Source organism: Poromitra crassiceps, assembly GCF_964638095.1.
Source record: "Poromitra crassiceps genome assembly, chromosome: 1".
In the NCBI taxonomy this organism is placed as follows: domain Eukaryota; kingdom Metazoa; phylum Chordata; class Actinopteri; order Beryciformes; family Melamphaidae; genus Poromitra; species Poromitra crassiceps.
Genome location: NC_139623.1, coordinates 44,653 through 71,882, shown reverse-complemented (window position 1 = coordinate 71,882; position 27,230 = coordinate 44,653). Strand labels below are relative to the sequence as shown.

Here is a 27,230-nt window from a genome sequence, read left to right as displayed (position 1 = left end):
CGACTGGCAAACGAGGTTCGTAGTACAAGTTAACTACAATCGAGCTGATCTGGTTTAGACAAACCAGATCAAGGGACATATCCTGGATCTTCTTATCCAACATTCGTAGTACAGGCTACTGATGCAGCATTTGCGTGTATATCCCTCATTTGTGTGTGCACAAATGCTGCATCAGGCATCAATGGGATAAGTTCACCCAAAAATGAAAATTCAGTCATTATCTATATCTACTCACCCCATGCAGATCGAAGGATGAGTGAAATTCAACCAACCCCCCCCCCCCCCCCCCACAAACACACAAACACAAACACAAACAACAGTCCTGGATTTTCACAGCAAAACACCGTTGCAGCATTCTCCTAAACAATTGAAATGGATGGTAACCAACTTTCAAACATAAAAAAAAACAGGGGGGGAAATGGCTGCATAGTGAGATGCCAGGTTGACTTGAGAAGAGGTCAATGACAGCCTGTTTTTAGCTGAGATCTTCACTGTAGCCATAGGAAGGAGGAGGGAGGGAAGAATGCGGGAGGCAGCAGCTCAGTGAAGATTTGGGCTAAAACAGGGTGTAAAATCAAGTGAACGTGGCATCTCGGGGCTTCTCAGGACTTGGATTATGGCAGTATGGAGGCTTTTTCAATGTTTGAAAGTTGGTCACCATTCACTTAATCTGTTTAGGAGAATTCTGCAACAGTGTTTTGCAGTAATTTTTTTTTTTTTTCACATACAAAAGTTACAAAACTACATAAAATCCAGACAATAATAAAGGCGAAAGAAATGTGACAGGAGAGGCCAAGAAGCCATATGCTTATACAATGGGCCTCCCCTGAGACAACTAACCAATCAGTAGACAACAAAATAAATACATGGAAAACAATATTGGGGGGGAAAAAAAGAAACATAGACCTATAACAAGAAATGAATTAAATGTGACGACAATTTCCTTTTCAAATTTTCTAAAGATACCAAACCCTTAATAATGTGGACTTTGGTGTTCCATATCTGTACACAATGTCTGAGGGAGTACTGGCCATGTTTCCTTTTGTAAAAAAGGAAGGTGAAGATGATCAACCCGTCTAGTATTATATTATATTAGTGAAGCCGTTTTCATTATTGGGTGAACTGATCCTTTAACAGCGCTGTTTGAAGGCTCTGACCTGAAATTCAACCTCGACCAAGCTGCAGTCGATACCCTTCACCACAACCGTCCTCTGGATCCCATTGAACTCCACGTTGGCGCTCTGTTTGACCATGTGAGAGGCGGGTTTGGCCACGCATTCAGATACTCCTGAACGAAGGTCCTGTGCAGGCCCTCTGGAATGTCCTCGCATACGTCTTTCACTGCCACAGACAAGAGAGAGACACAAGGGCTTTACTCACTGGAATGTCCTGTTAGTGCACATATGAACATCTGATGTTTGATTCCAACTGGGGCGACCCATGCTTAAAATGTAAACACTCAAGAGGAGTGCTGTGGGTCGCTTTGGATTAAAGTGTCCAAATGCACATGGACATACATTTTACATGGACATTATCCCACGAACACTATCCTTACCCCCCCCCCCCCCCCATTAAATGTCACTTTAAAGGACTTTGCCTGGACATTTTACATTGACATTATCCCACTGAGCCTATCCTACCCCCCTACCCTATGTCACTTAAAGCAGTGGTTCTCAACGTGGGGTCCTTGCGGGGGGTACCAGGAGGTCCCTAGCAAAAAAGGGGACCATTTATTTTCACTATCCCATCCTTAAGTAAAGCCCCTTTTACAGGCCATTTACACCTGGTGTTAACATGCGTTTTCTGCCATCAGATTGCAATCAGATTGTATTTGATCACTTCAGCCTGATTCCATTTACACCTGGCGTTAACATGCATTTTCTGCAATCTGATTGCAATCAGATTGCAGAAATGGTTGTCCTCTCAATCCGCATAAAGTTGCTGTATCCAGATTGAGAGGACACATTGCATTTACACTTGTGTTCAATGTGTACACAATGCATCTCTGACCACCTCCGGAGGTGGTTTGGCCAATCAGATTGCAATCCTTCTTCAATGCGTTTTGGGGGTGTTTACACCTGGCATTTCAAGTGATAAAACACAATCTGATTGCAATCTGATCACAGAAAACGCATGTTAGCGCCAGGTGTAAATGGCCTCTTAGATTGGCCAAAAAAGCCACCAATATCCACAAATGACTGTCTTTTTCTCTGGTCTAAAAGTTACCAAGCCGATCAGTTTAGCCAATAGAGCGACTCTCGAAACGACCCAGGTAGGGGTGTCACGATACACTCAGTTCACGATACGATACGTATCACGATACTGGGTTCACGATAACGATACGATACGATACGATTTTAACAATATTTTTTTTAAACTTGAATAATGACAATATATGACTGGAAAAGTAGTATTTTATTTGAAATGCACAAATACAAAACATGCTGTTGTGGGAAATTGTTATTACAGTAACAACTAGAAAAAACATGAGATTGGATATAAGGCTTATCTTGAAATAGAATGAGTTACTGTACACCGTCACTTAGATTTACTTTGAACTAAAAGGTTTCTCAGCAGTATAAATTCTCATTATGCATCTTCAGTTTTTCTTCAAACTCAAACAACAAGAATTTTCTTAGTCTATTTTTTATGCATCTTCAGTTTTTCCTGTCAAGTAAACAGTTTTGCCAGAAACTCAATTGAATGGTTTCTCTCCTGTATAACTTCTCATGTGTCTCTTCAGAGACTTGTTCAACTGAACTACTTTCCACACATTGAACTTCAACAAACAAAGACGTTTCTTAGTCTATTTTTGAAAAAAAAAAAAAAAAAAAAAATTGCGATATGAGATTTCATCTCAACGATACATATCGTGACGTTTTACTATCGCGAAATTTCGTGGGACGATATATTGTGACACCCCTACTAGGCAGCTGGAGAGACGCGGTGCTTGCTCCACTCACCGGCTCTATACATGAATATTATTGTCCGGGGCGTACGAGCAGGCGAGGAGAGAAAGAGAGAGGAGCTGCAGGGAGGCTCACTCTGCACACACTTTGAAAAACCCCTGGCTTAGACACTTAGCACTCTCGTCACCTTTAGAAGAAATCCCACCATTGTGTGTTCCCCATTGACTTGACTGTAAAACAGAATACTGTGAAAACGCAAAGGTTAGACATAGGTAATATTATTTCATTATGTGTACTTGAGATATTAATACAGATTACTGGAGGTGTTGGTGGCAACAGTGGATCCCCAAGGTACAGTAGGGCACATTGAAAACGGATTCCTCTTAAACCTCTGTGGAGGCAGCGGACACGCTAAAATGTTCTATGAAAATGTTACAAAATCTGTCCTCATATTTTGCCATAGTCACTCAACTTCTGTATGAATCCTGCTGCCTTGGTCCACCCTGACTTGTGTCATAATTGTGGTTGATATGGAGTCTTTTCTGTAGACTTAGGATGCAGATGAGTGTCAGTTTCAGGGCAGATGAATGGATGAAGCAGAGGAGGAAGAGCAAGAACAGTCGATGTGTCGAAAGTGTGTATTCTGCAGACTAACTTACGTGGTCGCAACACCAGGCGAAGACTAGGCAAGGAAACGTAGAAGGGGGCGTTATCGTCATAGAACACCAGGAACCTAGAAAATAAATTTGGCATCAAACCATATCTTTACTGAATCAATCTAACTGCATTTTATCTGAGAAATTGTGATACATTAATTAAACACACACACACACACACACACACACACACACACACACACACACACACACACACACACACACACACACACACACACACACACACACACACACACACACACACACACACCTAGAGATAAGCATGCTCACTGTCTGAAACACATAAATACACACACACACCTCATTTTGTTCTTTCTATTGGGGAGTTCTCCCAGGACACCGGGGCAGAAATGGGCCTGGTCTTTGTACTTGGCCGCCACACGAGCACCGATGTACAGCCGGTCCACCGCCGGGGTCTTGTCGTTGGCAAGATGGTTTCCGGAGACCCGTTTCTTCGGCTTGTGCCCTTCCTCTATGTCTTCAAACTGAACCTTGTACTTCTTCCTACCGTCTGCGAAGGATACAACGCCAATGAATAAAGGCGGTCTAATCTTTACTTGTTTGAGGTTAATACATACAGTACAAGTATATAATTCATCCTTCGATTCAAATGTTTGCACTCATATCCTGACACAACACCAACAAACTCCTCATCTTTGTGGGGGTACTTAGTTTGAAATATTTTGCCAGAGTCACAATGTATAAAACTTTAACTTTGTCATTTCCCACCAGGTCTGTCCTGTCTCTGAGGGAAATGGTATGTTGTCACTGTGTTCTACTGAGACCAGATCGTTTGTAACCCTGGGGAAGGACTATATATATATATATATATATATATATATATATATATATATATATATGACAATTGATGTACTGTATGTTTGTGCACCAGTGACTTGATTTAAATGAGATGACTCTCCTCTCTTGAGACATGTTACGTTATAGGACCCGCTAGTCTCGCTAGCACTATCGATAAGCTCAGACAGGACTGATTTTTGGGGTTTGAGAAATTATTGATCGATCCTTATCGACACCAGGTCTTGATCCCCATCCCTATCACCACCACCACTGACTCCCCAAAGCAGCTATGCTTTGGAGCACCCTAACTGTGGAGCTTCGACTGGCAAAAACAGTGGCTACATTTACACGCAGAGTAACCCGACTATTGGATAACGGCCATACACCAGATCTTATTCAGGTTAAGCTGTTTACATGCAACTTGATGCTGACTGAGTGTCGAGTGTTACCATGAATAAACCAATTAACACAGAAAGAATGGTCTGCCAGCAAAACTAGAACGACCGCAACGCGGACTTATGCCTCCGCCATGAGTTCATTCTGGAGTCCAAATCGCCATTTGAGGCAAATTGGAAGAGATTCCGTCAAGGCGCTCCGGTGATGTTGCGTTACAGAGCTTGGAAATTGGGTGTGTGAGAGGTCACAGTGACCTTGAACTTTGACCACCAAAATGTAATCAGTTCATCCTTGAGTCCAAGTCGATGTTTGAGACAAGTTTGATTAAATTCCGTCAAGGCATTCCTGAGATATCGCGTTAACAAGCTTGAAAATGGCGCTCGAGAGCTCACCTTGACCTTTGACCTTTGACCACCAAAATCTAATCAGATCATCCTTGAGTCTAAGGCGATGTTTGAGGCAAATTTAATGAAATTCCGTCAAGGCATTCGTGAGATATCGCGTTAACAAGCTGGAAATGGCGTTTGAGAGGTCATAGTGACCTTGACCTTGGACTTTTGACCACCAAAATCTAATCAGATCATCCTTGAGCCTAAGTGAATGTTTAAGGCGAATCTAATGAAATTCCGTCCAAGCGTTCCTCAGATATCGCGTTAACAAGCTTGAAAATGGCGTTCGAGAGGTCACAGTGACCTTGACCTTTGACCTTTGACCACCAAAATCTAATCAGATCATCCTTGAGCCTAAGTGAATGTTTAAGGCGAATCTGATGAAATTCCGTCCAAGCGTTCCTCAGATATCGCGTTAACAAGCTTGAAAATGGCGTTCGAGAGGTCACAGTGACCTTGACCTTTGACCTTTGACCACCAAAATCTAATCAGATCATCCTTGAGCCTAAGTGAATGTTTAAGGCGAATCTGATGAAATTCCGTCCAAGCGTTCCTCAGATATCGCGTTAACAAGCTTGAAAATGGCGTTCCAGAGGTCACAGTGACCTTGACCTTTGACCACCAAAATCTAATCAGATCATCCTTGAGCCTAAGTTAATGTTTAAGGCGAATCTGATGAAATTCCGTCCAGCCGTTCCTCAGATATCGCATTAACAAACATCGTACGGACGTACGGACAGCCGTACGTACGTACGTACGGACGGACAACCCGGATCCATAATGCCTCCGGCCTGGCTATCGCCGGCGGAGGCATAAAAATCAACTCAAATCAGACAAGCTGCTTCTCTGTCTTTTCTCTATTTACCTGTTGACTTGTGTCTTTCTTCAGCCTGGAGTCCTGAGGAGAAAAGATCATCATAATACTATCAAGATGAAATTATGTATTTTCCCATGTCATTGTCTCATTGTTCATGTCTCTGTCAGTCCACTGTTTGTCCATGTCTCTGTCAGTCCACTGTTTGTCCATGTCTCTGTCAGTCCACTGTTTGTCCATGTCTCTGTCAGTCCACTGTTTGTTCATGTCTCTGTCAGTCCACTGTTTGTTCATGTCTCTGTCAGTCCACTGTTTGTCCATGTCTCTGTCAGTCCACTGTTTGTCCATGTCTCTGTCAGTCCACTGTTTGTCCATGTCTCTGTCAGTCCACTGTTTGTCCATGTCTCTGTCAGTCCACTGTTTGTTCAAGTCTCTGTCAGTCCACTGTTTGTTCATGTCTCTGTCAGTCCACTGTTTGTCCATGTCTCTGTCAGTCCACTGTTTGTCCATGTCTCTGTCAGTCCACTGTTTGTTCAAGTCTCTGTCAGTCCACTGTTTGTTCATGTCTCTGTCAGTCCACTGTTTGTCCATGTCTCTGTCAGTCCACTGTTTGTCCATGTCTCTGTCAGTCCACTGTTTGTCCATGTCTCTATCAGTCCACTGTTTGTTCATGTCTCTGTCAGTCCACTGTTTGTCCATGTCTCTGTCAGTCCACTGTTTGTCCATGTCTCTGTCCAGTCCACTGTTTGTCCATGTCTCTATCAGTCCACTGTTTGTCCATGTCTCTGTCAGTCCACTGTTTGTTCATGTCTCTGTCAGTCCACTGTTTGTCCATGTCTCTGTCAGTCCACTGTTTGTTCATGTCTCTGTCCAGTCCACTGTTTGTTCATGTCTCTGTCAGTCCACTGTTTGTCCATGTCTCTGTCAGTCCACTGTTTGTTAAAGTCTCTGTCAGTCCACTGTTTGTCCATGTCTCTGTCAGTCTATATGTATGTGTTGTTTACGCCCCATCTCTTATCTCCTCATCAGCTTCATATGTCTTTTTCTCTGATAGGCCCACCTGTGATGACAGGAAGCTGCTGGCAGAAACCACAGTGACTTCCTGTAGCGTCACGATGTCTCCAACACAACATCACAACACAAGTCCACTGTCTATATCATTCAGTTTGATTTAGAGAAGCACAGCTCCAGTTAGTTATGTGCAGTGTTGGGCAAGTTACTGAAAATGAGTAATTAGTTACAGTTACTAGTCTCAAAAGGTAATTTAATTACTTTACAGATTTGGGAAGGCTAAGCCACACAACTAGTTTGTTATAATCGAACGTCATGCTTCGAAGGCGACTTTACGACGATGAGGACGGTGAGGACTCAATCAAAGCAGATCTCCGCTGATAAACTACCACAGGCACCTTGCTTCCTCATCCTCCTTCAACGCTTCTCCGCGAGATTTTGTTCGTACCGCCCCCTGGCGTTTCGGAGCGAGCTGCGCACTGACTATGTTCTGTTTTGGCCCGCGCAGAGTGCACGCGTCCTCCGCGGAGCCCCGCCTCCAGCACGTGCGCGAAGAGTATGCCAGACGCTTAAGGCGAGTGCACCCCCCTCCGGGTGCGGAGCGAGCGTGTTGGTGCGCCCGCGCTCCATCACATCACACCTACACACACAGAGCAGCCAGAGAGGATTCTAAATCAGAGGTTCTCAAATGTTTTTCAGCCAAGGAGCCCTTACAAGATAGAAAATATACCGGGGACCCCCTCATTCTGATTTGTGATTTTGGGCTAAGCTTAATTGTTTCCACGTGCTTGACTTTTAAATTGATAGGTGTGTTAGATTAGAATGTAATCCATGAACCATTTTAGATTTAAAGCATCAAATATTTTCGTTGAACTATGAAGCTTTTGCAAAAAAGAAAAAAGAAAAACAGAACCGTTGGTTGGATCGACTTGAAACTCGGGGGGTGCGCTGATGGTGACCCGACGGAGTGCGGTGCCCTGTTTCCGTGCGATTCGGACGCGAAACACGTTCGATATTTGAATATTTGTCTTCAGTTCTGCGCTCCCTTTAAGCTCCAACTGATCTGGCCATAGGGCCGTTAAGCAGGTGAGAACAGTCAACACAGATACTATGGTGTATTGATTTCCCCCCCCACCCCTACAAGCTAGTAGTGCTGACGACATGTTGCATTCTCACTTGCATTGAGATCATTCTACGCCAAACTCCATTCAAAAATCTGACAGTTTAATGTCGCCGTCCTTGTCGGCTACAACACAAGCCTGATAGAACAAGAAAGGGTTTTTTATTCATTGTTAGGGGAGACTTTTCACTTCGGCTTACATTCAACACACTAAAGCCGTTTTCACACATGCGTACAGGAAAATTACCTGTAAATCAATATCGGCCATTTCCCGGAATTTCCCTTCACACCTGAGCGCACGCATGTGTGAATATAGTCGTCAAATAGCCTGTATGTTGGGGGGCGGGGCGGCACTGTGGAGCGGGCGGGGGGCGGAGGAGAGTGGCCTGGGGTCATGACGTATAAACTGTGCTGCAAGGCAGTCAGAAAAAACAAACAAACATGGAGCCCGGCGTCCACTCTTTTGATAATATTGCTGACGCGCTTTTTCCTCAAACGTAGACAGCGACGCAGACAAATTAAGGCAAAGATGTTAAGGGATATACGTGCGAAAAGAAACAGATTCATGTTCGCAGTCTTCTTCGCTAAACATTGTGCAGAATATGAAGATAGACTAAACCGGGGACAGATGATGACAGTGTTAAGTCCCTCTGCGCTGCTGCGTGAGACTAGAGCCGTCTGGAAACGAGAGAGACCAGGAGGGAATTTATTTTGGGAAGATGCTCTGAACAATCTTGACGACGTGGAATGGAAGCGTCATTTTCGCATGTCCCGGTGTACGTTCGACTACCTGCTGAGTCCGGTCCGACCCGCACTAACACGCAAGATCTGTTTGGCGCACGGTGTGATTTTATAAGTGCTGCTTGGCAAATCACCGGACTGATATCTGAATAAAACAATTGGTCTCTTCTCATGTGCTTTGCTTTTTGTAGTTGGGAACAACCTCCTTGTAATTGGTCAGAAAGTCAGAACCCATCCAAAAGATGTCCTCTTTCCGTCGGACCAAGGTTTGGCTTTGTCCGGGGGAGGGTTCACACCTGTGATGTTGGTTCAGAACAAATTGAAAAGGCCGAAAGTCCGGACCAAATGATGCTGGTGTGAAAGCGCACTTTTTCAGAACCAGCAGATAACCTGAGGTATGAAAACATCAGATCTGGCTTACATTAGATGCTAAATCTCTCTCTCATAAAACACACACACTCACACAAACACACACACACACACACACACACACACACACACACACACACACACACACACACACACACACACACACACACACACACACACACACACACACACACACACACACACACACACACACAATCCTACCTGATAGGAGCAGAGGTAGAAATATGGACACAGTCAGGAGGTTGTAGAGAGATGACAGACTGAGCCACCTGTAGAGAGGAGACCAACAGAAAACATCAGGAGGCTGTAGAGAGATGACAGACTGAGCGACCTGTAGAGAGGAGACCAACAGAAAACATCAGGAGGCTGTAGAGAGATGACAGACTGAGCGACCTGTAGAGACGAGAGACCAACAGAAAATAACACCATCAGCAGCCGCGATCCAAAGCATCCCGGCATTGCCTTCAGAAACCAGGCGAACCCCCTCATCTCACCACTCGCTCATGAGGCTCTGCTGCAGTCCTGTATCTTGAGCCCAGGGGGCGCTCTTCCCGGTGAAGCTCCTCTCGGCGTTGATCCGGGGGAACAGAGAGAGCCAGGGCAAGGAGGGGTGCTGCCAGTACACCAGACTCTGCTGGAAGGCACGACGCAACTCCGAACAACACCGGGGCTCCTGGAGGGAGGGGGGAAGGTAGGGAGAGAGAGACAGAGAGAGAGAGAGAGAGAGAGAGGGGGAGGGGTAGAGAGGTGGGAGAGAGAGAGACAGAGAGAGGGGGAGGGAGAGAGAAAGAGGCGAGAGAGCAAGAGAGGGGGGAGAGAGAAGGGAGAGAGAAAGGGGGGGCATTATGAAATTAAATTATGAAATTAAAACTGAAGCTAAGTTTCTTCTTCAGGAATAAATCCTGCTTCTCATTTGTTCCTAGTAAACGTTTGGTTGCTGCCACCTTCCTGCCTCTTTTGGATGATGGTGATGTCCTGTATACGCATGCCTCCGCTAGCTGTCTCCATCTCCTGGATGCAGCTTACCATGACGCGCTGCATTTTGTTACCGGCTGTAAAGCCCTTACTCACCACTGTGTTCTGTACTCACTAGTCAACTGGCCATCTCTTTCCATCCGCCGAACCCATCACTGCTGGTACATTTGCATTTACAAATCCATCCTAGGCCTGCTGCCTCATTACTTATCCAACTATCTACCTGGCAAACAGTCCAGCTACAGCCTGCGTACACAGGACTTCATCACCTGCTCCATCCCCTCGGTCCGTACTGAGAAAGGTCAAAAGGCGTGGCCTCTTCTGCCTGGAACAACACTACAGCTTAGTCTGAAGTTGTCCAGCCTGATCCCCGACTTTTAAACTTATATTTTAGAATTTGGAGAGTGCTTCTATGCTTTGCTCCTGCCCGCAAAGCTGAGCCTCTCCTCCTTTAGCACTTTACACTTTCATTATTTTAGTGAATGTCTCATTGTTTATTGAAACTGTCAATTCTGCAAACAGAACTCACATCTGCAGTGTGCATTTTCACAGCAAGCATGACAATGAAGGAGAGGAGAGGAGAGTGGGACTAACGATACACTCCCTGCTTTCAAAGGGAAAGTTGCATAATTACATAATAAATACGCTGCCTGCTGTGCTGGGCTCTGCACACAGGGGGCAGTGTGGGTACTGTAGCTGCAGGCTGCTGTGCTGGGCTCTGCACACAGGGGGCAGTGTCGCGTGATTTCTAACCCCACATAGGATAAGCAATAACCACGCCCTGTGGCGCTGGGATTGGCCAGGAGCATTGAAGCTTGGGACTAAAGCACCTGGGGTTTTTCATCTTTTAAAATAAAGATGTCTAAAAAACTATTGCTTGTTATTTCAGTGCTGTACCTTTTCTCTGGGTAAGAATTGAGCTTGAAATTAACGATAATACATTATATTATATGAGCTATGAACGTGAACACCGTTTATATTATTGCATGTTTTTGTAGATTGTGTACATTGTGTAGATTACAATTAGGCTATTATACTTATTATTATTATTATTACTATGCTAAGGAAGGTAGGTGACCATAATTCATTTCAATGTCCGCTCTCAATGTCCGCTCTCGAAATCGCTGTTCTCAAGAGCTATTCAGTTGGTTCATGAAATCGCTGGGCTGCGTGCCCTCCAGTGTTGCTCCTGGCCAATCCCGGCGCCACAGGGCGTGGTTATTGCTTATCCTATGTGGGGTTAGAAATCACGCGGCAGTGTCGGTACTGTAGCTGCAGGCTGCTGTTCTGGGCTCTGCACACAGGGGGCAGTGTGGGTACTGTAGCTGCAGGCTGCTGTTCTGGGCTCTGCACACAGGGGGCAGTGTGGGTACTGTAGCTGCAGGCTGCTGTTCTGGGCTCTGCACACAGGGGGCAGTGTGGGTACTGTAGCTGCAGGCTGCTGTGCTGGGCTCTGCACACAGGGGGCAGTGTGGGTACTGTAGCTGCAGGCTGCTGTGCTGGGCTCTGCACACAGGGGGCAGTGTGGGTACTGTAGCTGCAGGCTGCTGTTCTGGGCTCTGCACACTGGGGGCAGTGTGGGTACTGTAGCTGCAGGCTGCTGTTCTGGGCTCTGCACACAGGGGGCAGTGTGGGTACTGTAGCTGCAGGCTGCTGTGCTGGGCTCTGCACACAGGGGGCAGTGTGGGTACTGTAGCTGCAGGCTGCTGTTCTGGGCTCTGCACACAGGGGGCAGTGTGGGTAATCCTTTGAGTTTATAGCATGGATGTATGGTTGTGCCTTACATCCATGCCCCAGATGTCCAGGCGGATATCCAGCTGGCTACTACGAGACACACGACAACGGTGAGACAGTTGTGATTTTATTTTGAAGGCAAATAGTCGGTTTTCTGTTTTTTTTCTGAAAAACTTGATGCAGCTCACAAAATGAACAAAGCACAAAATTCTTTTCAAGTAAAAACACAGGATGGTAACCTAAACCTACCATTGTATTTTCAGCAATGAAGTGGTAGGATATGCCTGAAACTAGATTTGCCTAGTTAATCTGCAATAATGCAACTAGTTTGGCTGGCTACTGCCAGACGACATGATTGCGGCTGCAGTGTGTTGTATTCAAATCTGCCCCCCTCTGTGCAGGAACCACAAAATGCAACATTAAGCAACAAGGGAAAAAAGTCTAATAATGAATAATTGTACACAGTGAAGCAAAGATTCTGTCATATTGTAAAATATATATATAGATGTGTATGTACTTTATAGGCCTATATCCTACCCCGAGTGTATTAATTACAACTTGATCTGCTGTCCCAAAAGCAATTGAACTTAATTAACAAGCTGCAATAATTATCTTCACTCTAATATGACGTAGAACTGATTAGCTGCTAAAAACTGAAGAGAGTTGAGAGCCAAGTTATGTTCAAGTTCAGTTTCTGCCCCACCCCCCCCTGCAAAGTCCCTGCAGCAGGGACCTTGCTGTGCCACTTGAAGATCGCTGCATCATACTATAAGTAGCCTACTGTATATATTAGGGATGTCACAATATATCGTCCCACAATATATCGCGATATCAAAACGTGACAATATGTATCGTTGAGATGAAATCTCATATCGCGAGAAAAAGAAGCTGAACATGGTGGCACTGATCTGCATCTGATTGCATGCTCGCTCTCCCTTTCATTGCTTTGTTTGAACAGGAGGGACGTTACAGACACGGAGGATGAAAATGGTGAAATTACTCAAATTAGCGTGGAGGATGCCCCCCTCAACTTACAAATCGATCGCAAAAAAAATAGTTAAAATATCGTATCGTTATCGTGAACCCAATATCGTGTATCGTATCGTATCGTGAACTGAGTGTATCGTGACACCCCTAGTATATATACAGTAAGTACTGTATATATGTCTTAAAGTGGAAGTGAACCTGTTCGTCATGTGCATAATGAGTCCGTTTCAGACTGAAAACATAGTTTGTCTAAGATGACAGGTTGAGAGGCGGGTCATAGTATCATGTCGATGATTTTATTTGACAATTCTGGGGACTGGATTGGGCTTTGGCCAATCCTGGCGTGTTCCGCCTCCAAATCGAGTGGGATTCAGTCGTGTTGTGGCGCTCCCCTCGGGAAGAGCCTTTTGACGGGAGGAGTGGAGCTCAGCGACCCGCAGGCAGCCAGCTGCCTTCGTGTTGCAGAGCGGAGAGTGCAGCACGTCGGCCTGGAATCTCCGAGGTGCAACCCCTGACAACCAAGCTCTCGGATGCGCGCGCCATTATCGCTGCTGTAACGATACGATATCCCTGGAATGCGCGTTTTAACGAGCCAGTTACATTTCTTTGCATTCTTAGAGATTATAGTTTTTGTTTTTTGTTCATGTTTCTAACAATTGGCCAAGTTAGTAGTTAGTTTATGGGATAGTTCTGCACTAGGCGCCATTTTCGACTTCATTTGGAAGAGAAAATTATCCAGAAATGGAGATTTGATTGACAGCTGCATGTCGTGATATGATTGGTTGAAATGGGGTAGAAATTTGATAGTACTGGGTGACGCCAGCAAACTGTACATTACTGTTATCAATGAAATCTTGAAAAAGCGAACTTTTGATGTGAAAAAGTGTGAAAAACTAAAGAAATTAGATTGTTGTGATTTGTTTTGCATACATTATTAAATAGGTGCACTGCGCATACCCAGGTATTTGAACTAAAAGAAAAGAAAAGTAATTCTTGTGTTCAGCTCGACTTTAAGAAGTGATGCTGCAGTGCTGCATATGTGCCTGCAGATGGCAACATGACTCTGCTGCCTGAGCTGACGGAGCAACACATTATCTGATCATCCAGTTTAACCCACTTCTTAAAACTCAAGTTTTATGACCCTGTCTACATCCTGTCCTGTCAATAACATGCTTTTAGATGTTTTATTATGGAAAATGTGTGAACTCCATGACCAAAATAGTCACTGTGTTACAGAACTAATGGATGGAATTATAGTGAAAATAAATTATTCCCTTTTTCATGCTGGGGACCCCCTGGAACCCCCTCAAGGACCACTTTGCACTGATATAATAAATGATTGCATTTCTATTAGGGCTGTGGCGATTCACTTATCTCCCGATTCGATACTATCACGATTCTTGGGTGCCGATTCGATTTATATTGCGATTCTTAAGTATTGCGATTCTACGATTATTGTGATTCGATATTACGATTTATTGCGATTTTTGTTTCTTTTTTTCTTTTCTTTTTTCAGTTTGTTTGCTTTTTACACTAGATTAGAACATGGGAAAAGTTGAATCATACACTAGAGACTGTATATTATATATCATGAGTAGGGCTGGGCGATATACCGTAAATTCCGGACTATAAGACGCACCGGTGTATAAGCCGCGGGACCAAAATTGACTATTTTTTTCTTCTATAAGCCGCACCGGTCTATAAGCCGCGGGTGTTTTGATGTTTAATTACCATATGAAAGGGTTCGTGCACAGAGAGGAATGTCGGGAAAGCGATGGCTGTTTGGGGAAGCTCCCATTTATTAACATTTCAACAAAACAAAACAAAAGTCAGGTCACTAATCCCCAGACAAAATCACACAACAATAGGCTATATGTGCAGCAAACCTGTAACCAGAGAAGTCAAGTCACTAATGCTCGTCTTCCTCTTCTTCCTGCGTACTGAAACCACCAAAGTCCTCATCTTCAGTGTCGGAAACGAACAGGTTCAGGGTGGCTTCGTCAACCACTCTCCTCTCTCCTTCATTGTCACTCAAAACCAACGAACTCCTCTTCATCTATAGCTGTGTTTCCATTACAGTTTTTCGCAAAAGAATTGCGATATTTCTACAACTTCGACAATGTACAATTGCGACTTGTAGGCGTTTCCATTGAAGTTGCGTTTGAGTGATTCCCCGTTGCAGCAGCTGCCACAGTGATTACGCACGGGGATCTGCCCCATATCCCGTCCCCTGCATGCTCAAATCCAACCAATGGTCAATGGAAATCCCAACATGAAGTTACAATGCATATAAACGAGCCTGATTATCAATTCAAAAGAAAATGAGTCGCAAAATGTTGCTGGCTGCGTGAATGCAGTCAGCGCGACAGGCAGAGGAAAAAAGGTAGCCTAATAGCCTACAACTGGTCCGATTTAGAGATGGAGGGGGGAAAAGGCTGATTTGGTTCTATAATTGCACCTGAAACGTGTGCAATGTATTAGCCTACTCACAGTCACTGTATTCACTTCAGACAGCACCACCGCACCAGTGTGTGCTTTTCATCCTCTCATCTCGCCGCTGTGCCAAATGCGCGCACACAGGCAGCCTGCTGTCACCATGGACCGATTTCTGCCATTAAACATTATCTAATTTGCCCGGCTACGCTTTTGCACAACACTCGTCTTTCTGCTAGGTAGCGTTGCTTCAAAGTTTTCCACTTGCTGCGGAGGTTTTGACACGGCTATCGAACCTTACTTACCAAACTTATTTTCCGCTCCTTTTCCAAGGGATAATATGGGTCACATGACGTGCAAATGCGAAAAATGTGTTTCCATTACACTTTTGCGATAAACTGCTATATCGACACGTCTGAAAAACCACCTCATGATCATCTACTGCTCGTTCTCATGCTGTTTTTGGTGAAAGAATCCTCCAGGGCGCTTCTTGTTAACAGTCCGAGTGAGTGGCAGGTCGAACGTCAAAGGCACTTCATCCATATTTATGATCTGCTCCGGTTCGATGGAATATTCCTTGATCTTCCTTTGTGTGAATTCGCCGAAGTTTGTGATTTTCTCCTGGTAGTCGGGGGAGGGAGTTGATGGGCTTGTGGCCGTTTGCTTACCGTAATTACCATATGTAAGTGGTCACGCACAGAGGGGATTGTCGGGAAAGAGATGGCTGTTTGAGGAAGCTCCCATTTACCGTATTACCGTAACATTTCAACAAAACAACATAACACAACACCACCGTTGTTTATTTTTACAGTGCACACAGTGTCCGCGGTGTGGTGAAAAGAGGGCAAGAGAGGAAATTAAAACAGAAGTGGATTTATAGTTAGAAAGAGTGCTAAAAAAGAGAGATTTTTTTTTTTTTTTTTTTTTTTTCTGAAAAAATCCATAGATAAGACGCACCGTTATATAAGCCGCAGGGGCCAAAAAACGGGAAAAAAGCCGCGGCTTATAGTCCGGAATTTACGGTAGTTAAAAACAGGGGCGGACTGGGATCATAATTCAGGCCGGGCATTAGATACCAAGCAGGCCAGGCTGAATGAAGCCCAATTTGGGCTGTTTGAAGCCAGATTTGGGCCGTTTGAAGTCCAATTTTACAATGAGATGCACCCACTTTAACCCTGAAGTGTAATTATTACTTCAGACTAACTAATAAAGTAATAAAACCACTAGTAAACCAGTAGGCGGCGCCTGGCCTGCTGTTCAGTGAGTGGTCTGACTGCAAGCACCCCAAATTTTTTTTTTTTTTTTGGCGATTATCGATTCTGGAATAAAAGATCGATTCAAAAAATTGTGACATTAAAAATCGCGATACTTAGGTGAATCGATTTTTTCCCCCACCCCAAATTTCTATAGCACCTTTCTATTACTCAAAGCACTTCATTCACATATAAGGGGAGGGGGAGGGCTCAACTCATCCACCATGATGCACCCACCTGGGTGATGCACGGCACACAGGTTCAGCACCATGGAGAGCTCCAGGGTGGAGCAGCACACAGGGGAGCAGAGTTTGAATCAGCCAGTGACCTCTGGAGCAGCACACTGGTGAGCGGAGTTGTAATCAGCCAGTGAAGTGGACTATGAAAACCCTTTGGGGAGAGAGAGGAGAGGCTGTGATGTGAGCTATGAAGAGCATGTCCCTCTGAGCAAAGTCAACCCTAACCCAATTCTGCAAATGCTAGACACTCTTTTCACAGCTTTAATGTACAGGTTCAAAATAAAACCTAACATACATTCCAGTGCAGCAATTTGTCATCCCATTCCATTGAAATACTACTTTTAAAATCCCCCCCCCCCCCCATTTTTTATGACTGCTGCGTAGGCGGGCACAGGGCGTGGTTTTTGCGTAACCTATGTGGGATTCGAAATAACGCCTCCATGACCACGTTTTTAACCTGTAGTAGAATTGTGTCCTGTGTCTGTATTGTGATGTAGTGTGGTGTGTAGCTGAGTTAGCTTCTTACCTACCCAGCAAAATACACAGTTGGCATCAGTGAAGGAGTTGAACTTTGGACTGAGGTATTTAGTACATGAACAAAAAACGTATATTTTTATAATGGCAGCACTAATTTGCATAGTAGCACCCCACAGATACATGTGGTCACTTCAGGAATAGTTTTATTATGATCCTTGACCCTCAAAACATGGGTCTAGACACCTTATTTGTTCAGTTATCTGCAATATTGGCTGAGATATAGTGAAAATATACTTTTTAGTGATGGCGGCACTAATTTGCATAAAAATTATATGTGGGACATTTTCACAACTTTTTAACATAGCTCATCATTTTTTACACAATCTTTCCAATCTAGAAATGCTGATTAGAAGTATATTTCCGGGGGGTGCACGATACCCCAGTCCTTCCTACTAATATACATACATGATACATGATACAATGGTTATAAAACTCTGGCAAACCCTCAGCTTCGCTCATGGCTGCTCCAGCTCCAAAACATGTCAACATGGCAGTGCTTGTAGACACCAACATTTGGCTTCAAAACGGTCCTTCAGAAACCTACATGTATGGGTGATGTCACACTCACTACGTCCACTTTTCTTTACAATCGATGCTTTAACCAAAAGGCTTGCCATCCTGTTCACTCTTTCCCTATGAAAAATGCTGCTAAACTGCTGTAATTCTCCCCTCAGTGTCAAGCCTTCATAGCCCTATCACCAGCCTGCAGTGCGCATGTGTGGGTCTCATACCTCGTGACAGGCCTGCTGAAACCTCTGGAGCTCCCACATGTCGTTGAGTTTCTCCAGCCATTGCTGGGCCAGTTCTGGTTCCCCCTGAGAGAGGGACAGACAGACAGACAGACAGGCAGACAGACAGACAGGCAGACAGACAGACAGGCAGACAGACAGGCAGACAGACAGGCAGGCAGACAGGCAGACAGACAGGCAGACAGACAGACAGGTAGACAGACAGACAGGCAGACAGGCAGACAGGCAGGCAGACAGGCAGACAGACAGGCAGGCAGACAGGCAGACAGACAGGCAGACAGACAGACAGACAGGCAGGCAGACAGACAGGCAGACAGACAGGCAGGCAGACAGGCAGACAGACAGGCAGACAGACAGGCAGGCAGACAGGCAGACAGACAGGCAGACAGACAGACAGACAGACAGGCAGACAGACAGACAGGCAGACAGACAGACAGGCAGACAGACAGACAGGCAGACAGGCAGACAGACAGACAGGCAGACAGACAGACAGACAGACAGACAGGCAGACAGACAGACAGGCAGACAGGCAGACAGACAGGCAGACAGACAGACAGGCAGACAGACAGACAGACAGACAGACAGACAGACAGAGGACTTAGTTCAAAGGTCAAATAACTAAGATCTATACTGTCCCATAGCACTAAATTGTACCTGTACTGTATAAGATGGGGTTGTTGATCAGCTGCTCTGACAGCTCTCTGGCTTTCAAAACTCACTTTCCAGCATGTTCTCTGTTTTTGGAATAAAAAGTCAGCATCCATTTTACTTACAACCTAATGATATTTTGAAATTGTTCTAATGAGCATCCTCATCTCTATTGTGACAATGTGATTTTATCATTTATCCAACAGAAAAGGTGGGAAATCATATAATGCATGAAATAAGATATTTATTTGCTATAAATCATGTCACTATTTACTATTTATAGAGAATAACTACTTTTTTGTGCATTAGGCTACCGTACATGGTCTACCATCTTCTTTAGAGACCCCATTGGTAACTGATTTGCACTGCCTTTTTTTATATGGGTCACTTGGCACATGTAGTGAATTAAAGTGAAAAATGTGAATTTATATTTCTGAAAATGAGCTACTTTACAAAACTAATCCAAGTTGTTAAAACTTTGTGTCACATGGTGTCAGAAGCTCACATGAATTGAAAAATGTAACTGAAAAACCTCAAATCCACAAAATCACTATGTAAAAAAGGCTGTAGTCTGGCGCTGTGCTGCAATTATGGTCTCAGATGGAATTGGTTGACGTTTGTCAAAAATGATCAGTACCTGCACATACCCACAGACAACATACTGTAGGTCAGTGGTCTTCAACAGGGAGGTCTGCCAATTTTTGTCAAAGTAGTTTGTGAAAAAAACAATATTAAAAAAATAAAATACTGAGCAGCCTAATATTGAGTAAACTCAGCATTAATAGGCAATAATAAGCTACTTTTGACAAAAATGATCTATAAAGCAAATCTGATTTATCTACAGTATGTTCGAAACGCATTGTTTACTCCTTGCTTTTTTAATGTAATCTATTAATAAAAAGAAGTGTCAAACCTGATATCCTCATGTGCGCTGGATTATAAATGTTATTATAGGCCACACCTAAAATGTAACAATTTTATTTCAAATCGTAGGGGGTCCCTCTGTTTCGCTGTCAACCAAGGGGTACTTGGGCTGAAAAAGGTTGAAGACCCCTACTGTTTATCAAAGCACCTCACATAATATATTGTGTTGTTAATTGAATTCAAAAACCATATGGCTTTCCATATTGCTATTGCAAACGCACACCAAAGCCTACCCTACCCCCCATATACCTACATAAACACCCCAACCCCCACTGCAGCACCCACACACACGCACGCACACACCCACACACACACACGCACACACGCACACACACGCACCCACACACACACACACGCGCACACGCGCACCCACACACACGCACACACGCACCCACACACACGCGCACACACACACACGCACGCACACACACACACACACACACACACAAAGCGGTCAAAGCGGAGACCTCAACCCTTGAATGAAGTCTGCACTGCCCATAACAATAAATAAAATATTTTTTATTTTATTTTGCTGGATATTGAAATATTCCCTTACTGATAAAGGCCTGACCAATTTGGATGCAACATTTTGAAGCTTTGTCATACTATTCAACTTTTCAATACTTTTTGATAAATCAAAGATTTTGCGGTGCAAAGCCTCATGTTTTGCTCCAACTTGCTCACTATCCAACTTAATGATGATGACACATCCTCCTTTCCATGTGTTTTCTGCATGCAGGCCAGTCGTACCTGTTGGCGAGCGTGTCGACGCGCTCCCTGATGCGTTGGGAGTAGATGTTGCTCTGGCTGATCAGGCTCTCCCCGGCCTCCATCACAGCCTTGATGCGGTGCAGGTTGAGCTCCATGGTGGTGGTGAAGTCCTTGTGTTTCTTCATGGTGGCTTCCACTGTGGTGGGCAGCTCCACGTGGGCCAGGGCCGATTCCTGGAGGAGCAAGGTCAGGGAAAACATACAGTTAAGGTATGGAGATCATTCCCTGCCTACTAGTCTCACTTGCCAGACTATCTCCACACTTCATTTGGTGCTGTACCAGTGCAGGAGAGAGTCTGGCTGAACTCACTCTCATTCTGGTAGAGCGGGAAAAGAAAATGCTCTGTTATCTTTAGAACAGCCACTGAAAGTACCAAGCAGGCCTGCTTTATTGGACATCCAAATCTTCGTCAAGACTTTGTCATTTTCTGTGTAGGTTGCTAGCTAGCATTGTTGTTGTTGTTTCACAGCAGCAGAGGCATTTGAGAGCGGACAGGCAGGGAATGGAAAGGGATTTCCCTTCGCTCCGACTGAAATGGTCAGAGCCAATGGCAGAGCTTATACCTGCAGCTTGCTTCTCAGCATTGATTCAGACTATCTGCCTACCAACACGAGGGTCTCAGGTTCGAGCCCGTGTTACCTCCGGCTTGGTCGGGCGTCCATACAGGCACTGAAATAAGGACATAGATATGTACTGATCCTTGTACTGTAAGTTTGGGGAATGTTTTGGCATCAAAATACTCAAAGTGGAATATATAGCGTAAAGAATTGATGCAAAATATCGGTTTTCAGTCGGTTGAAGAGATCATACACATAAACTCTCTCTCACAAAACACACTGCCAAGAGTTTAATTAGCTATAACTACTTGTCCAGAAGATTTTAAACACGATTTCAGACGGAAGCCCGTCTTTATTGTCACACGAACACTACAACACACTCATGCTGACGGTGGCCGGTAAAATTTGTCCTCTGCATTTGACCCATCCTGGCTTGTCCTTTCCTCCGAGGGGCAGGCCAGGAGCAGTGGTCGCTTTTTCTTTCCAGCGCCCGGGGACCAACTTCGGATGTTGTCGTCACTGGTCGGATGACGATCTTCTGCATGTTTTTAGTGGGGGGTTATGTACGGAGGAACCCCCTGGGGGGTACGGCGAGAACATGCAAACTCCACACAGAAAGGCCCTTTCGACGAGATGTCCACCTGGGCAGTAGGCACTGAAGATATGGGGGGGGGGTCACAACTCCAGCATCCACAGCGTCCCAGGCGAGAATTTAACTCAGGACCTTCTAGCTGTGAGGCGACAGCGCTACCGACTGCGCCACCATACCCCCGGTAAGACTGATTGCCATGGTGATAACGCTGGTTCTGCATTTGGCCTTCCAGGCTAATGTGAAGAGCTGGGTCCCTGGTAGAGATTGGTTAGCAAACCTAAAGAGACACATGCCCTGGCAGGCAAGCACGAGACACACACACACAGACACATAGACACACAGACACACACACACACACACACACACACACACACACACACACACACGAGGAGGAGTCTGGACAGCAATACCTTGTAATATTTCAGAAAGCAAACTGCTCTGTGTGTGATACTGAGTCTGGAAACAATGCAGACTGCCAGATCTGTGATTCTGTATCTTCTCCCCCCCCCCCCCCCCCCCCCGATTTTTTATTCCATTTTTATCCCCCATTAGTGCTAATTTAATTTATTTATCCTGGTTGCTACTCCACCCTCTGCTGATCTGGGGAAAGCCAAAACTGGCTCCATGCTTCCTCCGAGACATGGGCAGTTAGCCAGCCGCTTCTTTTCACCTGACAGAGGAAGCTTCACCGGTAGGACATAGCACGTGGGAGGGTCACGCTATTCCAACCAGTTCCCCTCCCTCTGAACCGGCGCCTTTAAGACCAGAGCAGGAACCACATTAGCAACCAGGATGTTGCATGTTTTGGTGAAGGGGGTTCCGATATGAAGGAAACCCCCGGGAGGCACGGGGAGAACATGCAAACTCCACACAGAAAGGCCCTTTTGACGACCCCACCCGGGCGGTGGGCACTCGAGGACATGCGGACGGGCACGCATTCCTTCAGCGTTCACAACGTCCCAGGTGGGAATCGAACCCAGGACCTTCGAGCTGTGAGGCGACAGCGCTTACCACTGCACCACCGTACCCCCCGATTCTGTATCTTCTGATCTTGGTTTGTATGTCGTAAACAGACACAGACTCATCTATAGGTCTGGAAAATGTGTTGAAGTCATATTATATTGTGATATTAACTTCCCAAAGACTGCTACGGATTATAGGCATTTTGTATTCTATGTCATAATACACACAATGGGGAGGAGAAGAACAGAGTGAGAAGTGTCTGGCAAACAAACTTCCCTAAATTATTTACTTATTTCCCAGCAAAATAAATAATATGAGATCGGTCATCAGGAGGAGGTTAAAAAACAGATGTTCCCACATTGTGCTAAAACTACACTGGAATTATAATGAAAATCAGAAACTGCAATAATCTGTCAAATAAATACAGTACCGTAAATTCCGGACTATAAGCCGCACCGGTGTATAAGCCGCACCTGCAAAGTTGACTATTTTTTTCTTATATAAGCCGCACCGGACTATAAGCCGCGGGTGTTTTAATGTTTTTTTTTTTTTTTTTTTTTTATTGTGTTTTAATGTTTAATTACCATATGTAAGGGTTCATGCACAGAGGGGATTGTCGGGAAAGAGATGGCTGTTTGAGGAAGCTCCCATTTATTAACATTTCAACAAAACAACATAACACAACACCACCTGTGTTGTTTTTTACAGTGCACACAGTGTCATACAGTGTGGTGAAAAGAGGGCAAGAGAGGAAATTAAAACTTATTATAGTTATATAGGATTTATAGTTAGAAAGAGTGCTAAAAAAGAGAGATTTTTTTTTTTTTTTTTTTTTTTTTTAATCCATAGATAAGCCGCACCGTTATATAAGCCGCAGGGGCCAAAAAAGGCCAAAAAACGGGAAAAAAGGTGCGGCTTATAGTCCGGAATTTACGGTAATTGCAATATGATGTTTTATTGTATAACTGCATTGTATTCATATCACTCCATTTTTTCCAAAAATGCTTCACAACTAAGATAAAATTAGGGATGTTCGATATTGGCTTTTTTACCGATATCCGATATCCGATAATGTCCAACTCTTAATTTCCGATACCGATATCAACCGATACCGATATAAGCGGGCTTTTTTTCCACCAAAATTTCACGTAACAAGTTACATAATGTAGCTTAATGTAGCTGAAGAGTTTAATATATAATATGCATGTTGTGTTAAAGTTGTAAGTGTTAGAGAAGCGAGCTTGTGACCAGAAGGTCGTCGGTTCAATCCCCGGGACCGGCAGGATAAATCTGGGTGGGGAAAGTGAAAAGGCAGCGCTTGCCCCTCCCTCATTACCACCACTGAGGTGCCCTTGAGCAAGGCCCTTAACCCCAACCGCTCCAGTGGAGCTGCTCAGTGGCGAGCAGATCAGACTGTGGTTGTACTGGTCAGCTTCCAGGTATGAATGTGTGTGTGAATGTGAACAGGGCGCTCCTGAAAAAGAGAGCATTGCTCACAGTGAGACTCCCCCTGTATTAAAAAAAAAAAAAAAAAAATCGGCATGAAAACCGATACCGATATTTTCCGATATCGATTTTTTTTATGCTAATATCGGCCGATAATATCGGTAGGCCGATAATATCGGACATCCCTAGATAAAATCTTGTAAATTATGGGTTGCAAACTTTTTGTATCTGTTTTTTGATCTATTCCTATTTGTAATTGAAAAATAATGGACATATCTAGCCAATCAGACGTATAATTGACTCGATACAGTATTCTGTTAGATCTGGAATATCCTGTGAATAAAGTTGACAAATAATTTTAGCTACACACACACACACACGGGCACGCACACGCACACGCACACGCACACGCACACACACACACACACACACACACTTCTCAGCAGTGGCAGGTGGCCAGGGTACACATTATCGTGAAGCTACAGCGTAGATCTAGAGTTACTAGAAGATGCTGCATGTCCGGCCCTGCTCTAATATCACATAATGCACGGATACTGTTACAAAAAGAGACACGCACACACACACACACAGATGGATGTTCCAGTCAGATGCTGCACAGTGATGTTCTAGCTCTCTCTCTCCCCCCTTTCTCTCCCTGTCTCTCTGAGGACAGAGTGTGGCAGAACTGAGCCAGCCACACCCAGGCCATCCAGGCAAGCAGTCAACACAGTGTATCTCTATGAAGCTCTGCTGCAGTCAGACAGCCAATTCATACACAAAGAGCACACAGCTGAACAGGGACAGTTGGGAAACGTAAGCATTATAAAATGATTATGGGAGCGTGTGGACAGAGCCAGTAAAACCTCCCACCTCTATGACCTCCAGTAAAACAGCATCACTCACATTGTTGTTGCCTTATTTCCACTTTACCCAAAGCTTTTTTGGACTTTGATGCTGTATTATTATTGGCTTAGTAACGTGGCATCAGTAAACACACACAGCATGCTCATGTTTAGCTTTTAGTACTACTTTTTAGCTCTCTCCTTTTCCATGATTGGAAGTTGGAAACCCTCATTAGTGTTTTGCTTGCACCTGTGTTTATCCTGCCTTTTCCACACAAAATGGCCCCCGTGAAAAGGGCCTAATACATCACTATCACCAAATAGCATCCCCACATGACATCATAATGGTCCAGGAAGTTCTGCAAATGAACAAGGAGCTCTGGGTCCAGACGACATGGAGGGAAGTTAAACATTGTTCATTTGCATATACAGTACTACAGATTTTGTCATGATACATACATATACAGTATTACTGATTGTTCATTTGCATATACAGTACTACTAATTTTGTCATGATACAAAGCTGGTTGAATATGGGCAAAGTGGCCCTTTAACACGTGTCTGGAGGCACTTCCTTTATGGCCCCCTGCTGTCCGTTTGTTTGCATGTTCTCCCCGTGCTCCCTGGGATTCCTCCATATATAACTCCCAACTAAAAACATGCAGAAGATCATCATCTGACCAGCGGTGGAAGTTGGTCTTCTCACTGCAGCTGCCCAGCGCTCCTGGCCTGACCATGGAGGAGGACGAGCCAGGATGGGTCAAACGCAGAGGACACATTTCACAAGCATGTGTGTGTGTGTACTGGCCACCGTGCATGTGTGCATGCCACGGTGTTTGTGACAAATAAAGACGGGGTTTGTCCGTCCGGTTGAATCTTAATCTTGTATGGCTCACCTGGTTGTTGAGGAAGGACTCGGCCTGTTTGACATCCCACAGGAACAGGTGGAAGATGTGAGCCTGGACCAGCACCTCCCTCCTGCTCTCCCACATCTCCAGCAGCTTGTTCCAGCCGACGTGGAGCTTCTGGAGCCACTGCTGCAGGGCAGCGTGCAGCAGAGGAGCCTCCTCGGACTCCAACAGCTCGTTCACCACCTGCAGACACTCGTAGTCCTCCTCATACCTGCCGGACACAGGACCACTTGCCTTTACACCTGGCCCTAACACATTTCTCTCATCCAGATTGTGTCTAGTTACGGTTTAGCCTGGTTGCAGGACTTTTACTCATGGGATTAAAATACATGTCCGGGGTCCACAGAGACATTAGATTGTGTTTTCTCTTTGTATGTCCTTTAGAAAGATAGCAATGGTTTTAGGTAGACCGGCATAGAGGCAATAGCTAATGGGAATATGTCATTACTATTACTGAGGAAACTAAGTGACATCTTGTCCCATTTGTGTCATGATGCATGATGTTAATGCATGAACTAAAGGGGTCTATGGATCCATATGTCAGATTGTTCAGTCAAACAGTAATGTTGACTTTGTGCCACTAGGGGGCGGCATTGACAATGAATGGGACTGACCCAAGGGTGGAACTACATCACTGGTGGGGGATAACATGTTTACTATAAATGTTGTATGTTTTGATACATTACTCATTTCAATACCTCTAGTCTAGTCTAGTTTGATGTTACTTTCAGCTGCCTTTGTGTGCACTTCCTTGTTTCAATTGTCAACACAATATGCTGTGTTTTGTAATGTAGTTTTCTTGAAGTCACCACAGCCGTGGCTCCGCCCCTCAGCAGCTCACCGTCCGATCTCCTCTTTGAGGGCGGCGTGTTTGTTGATGAGTCTCTCCGCCTCCTCCAGAGCAGCTGGTCCGAGGCTCCGCCTCCTCCAGAGCAGCTGGTCCGAGGCTGCAGCCGTCTGAGTCTGGACCAGCCAGGTCAGGAACGAGTCCAGGTCCTGACGGGATAGAGGGAGGGAGAAGAGTCATTCACATTCTACTATTGTGCTTTCTGAAAGCAAGGCACAATCTATAAACTCCTATTTTTCGATCTGCCAAACATTTTGGGCATTCTGGGTGCTATTCGCGATTAAGTGCCATTTTCTCCACCATTGACTTGAATGGGGTTTAGAAAAATCTGGCAAAATCTTGAATTTAATTAGCTGTAGCTTAGAAACAATACCACCTAGAGCAGTGGTTCTCAACTGGTCTAGCCTCATGACCCACATTTTTCCTTAGTCATTAAGTCGCGACCCATTAATTTGCTTAGGCCAATATGCTTTTTAAGACCCACACTGGGCGGCCTGCGGTCCGACGCTTTGCCCAGAGCCGAACGCTTTAAAGACCCAGAGTGGGCGGCCAGTGTGAGGTCAGTACCTGGAGCTGA

General features: G+C 44.8%; 1 long non-coding RNA gene across 1 annotated transcript; it reads right to left on the bottom strand.

Annotated features, from left to right (window-relative positions):
• Positions 1–1,253: 1,253 nt before the first annotated feature.
• On the bottom strand, positions 1,254–4,009 carry LOC310778039. Its single transcript, XR_014552758.1, has 3 exons — positions 3,887–4,009; positions 3,569–3,642; positions 1,254–1,341 (listed from the first exon to the last, which is right to left on the bottom strand). It is a non-coding gene; the product is annotated as an uncharacterized lncRNA (long non-coding RNA).
• Positions 4,010–27,230: the final 23,221 nt, after the last annotated feature.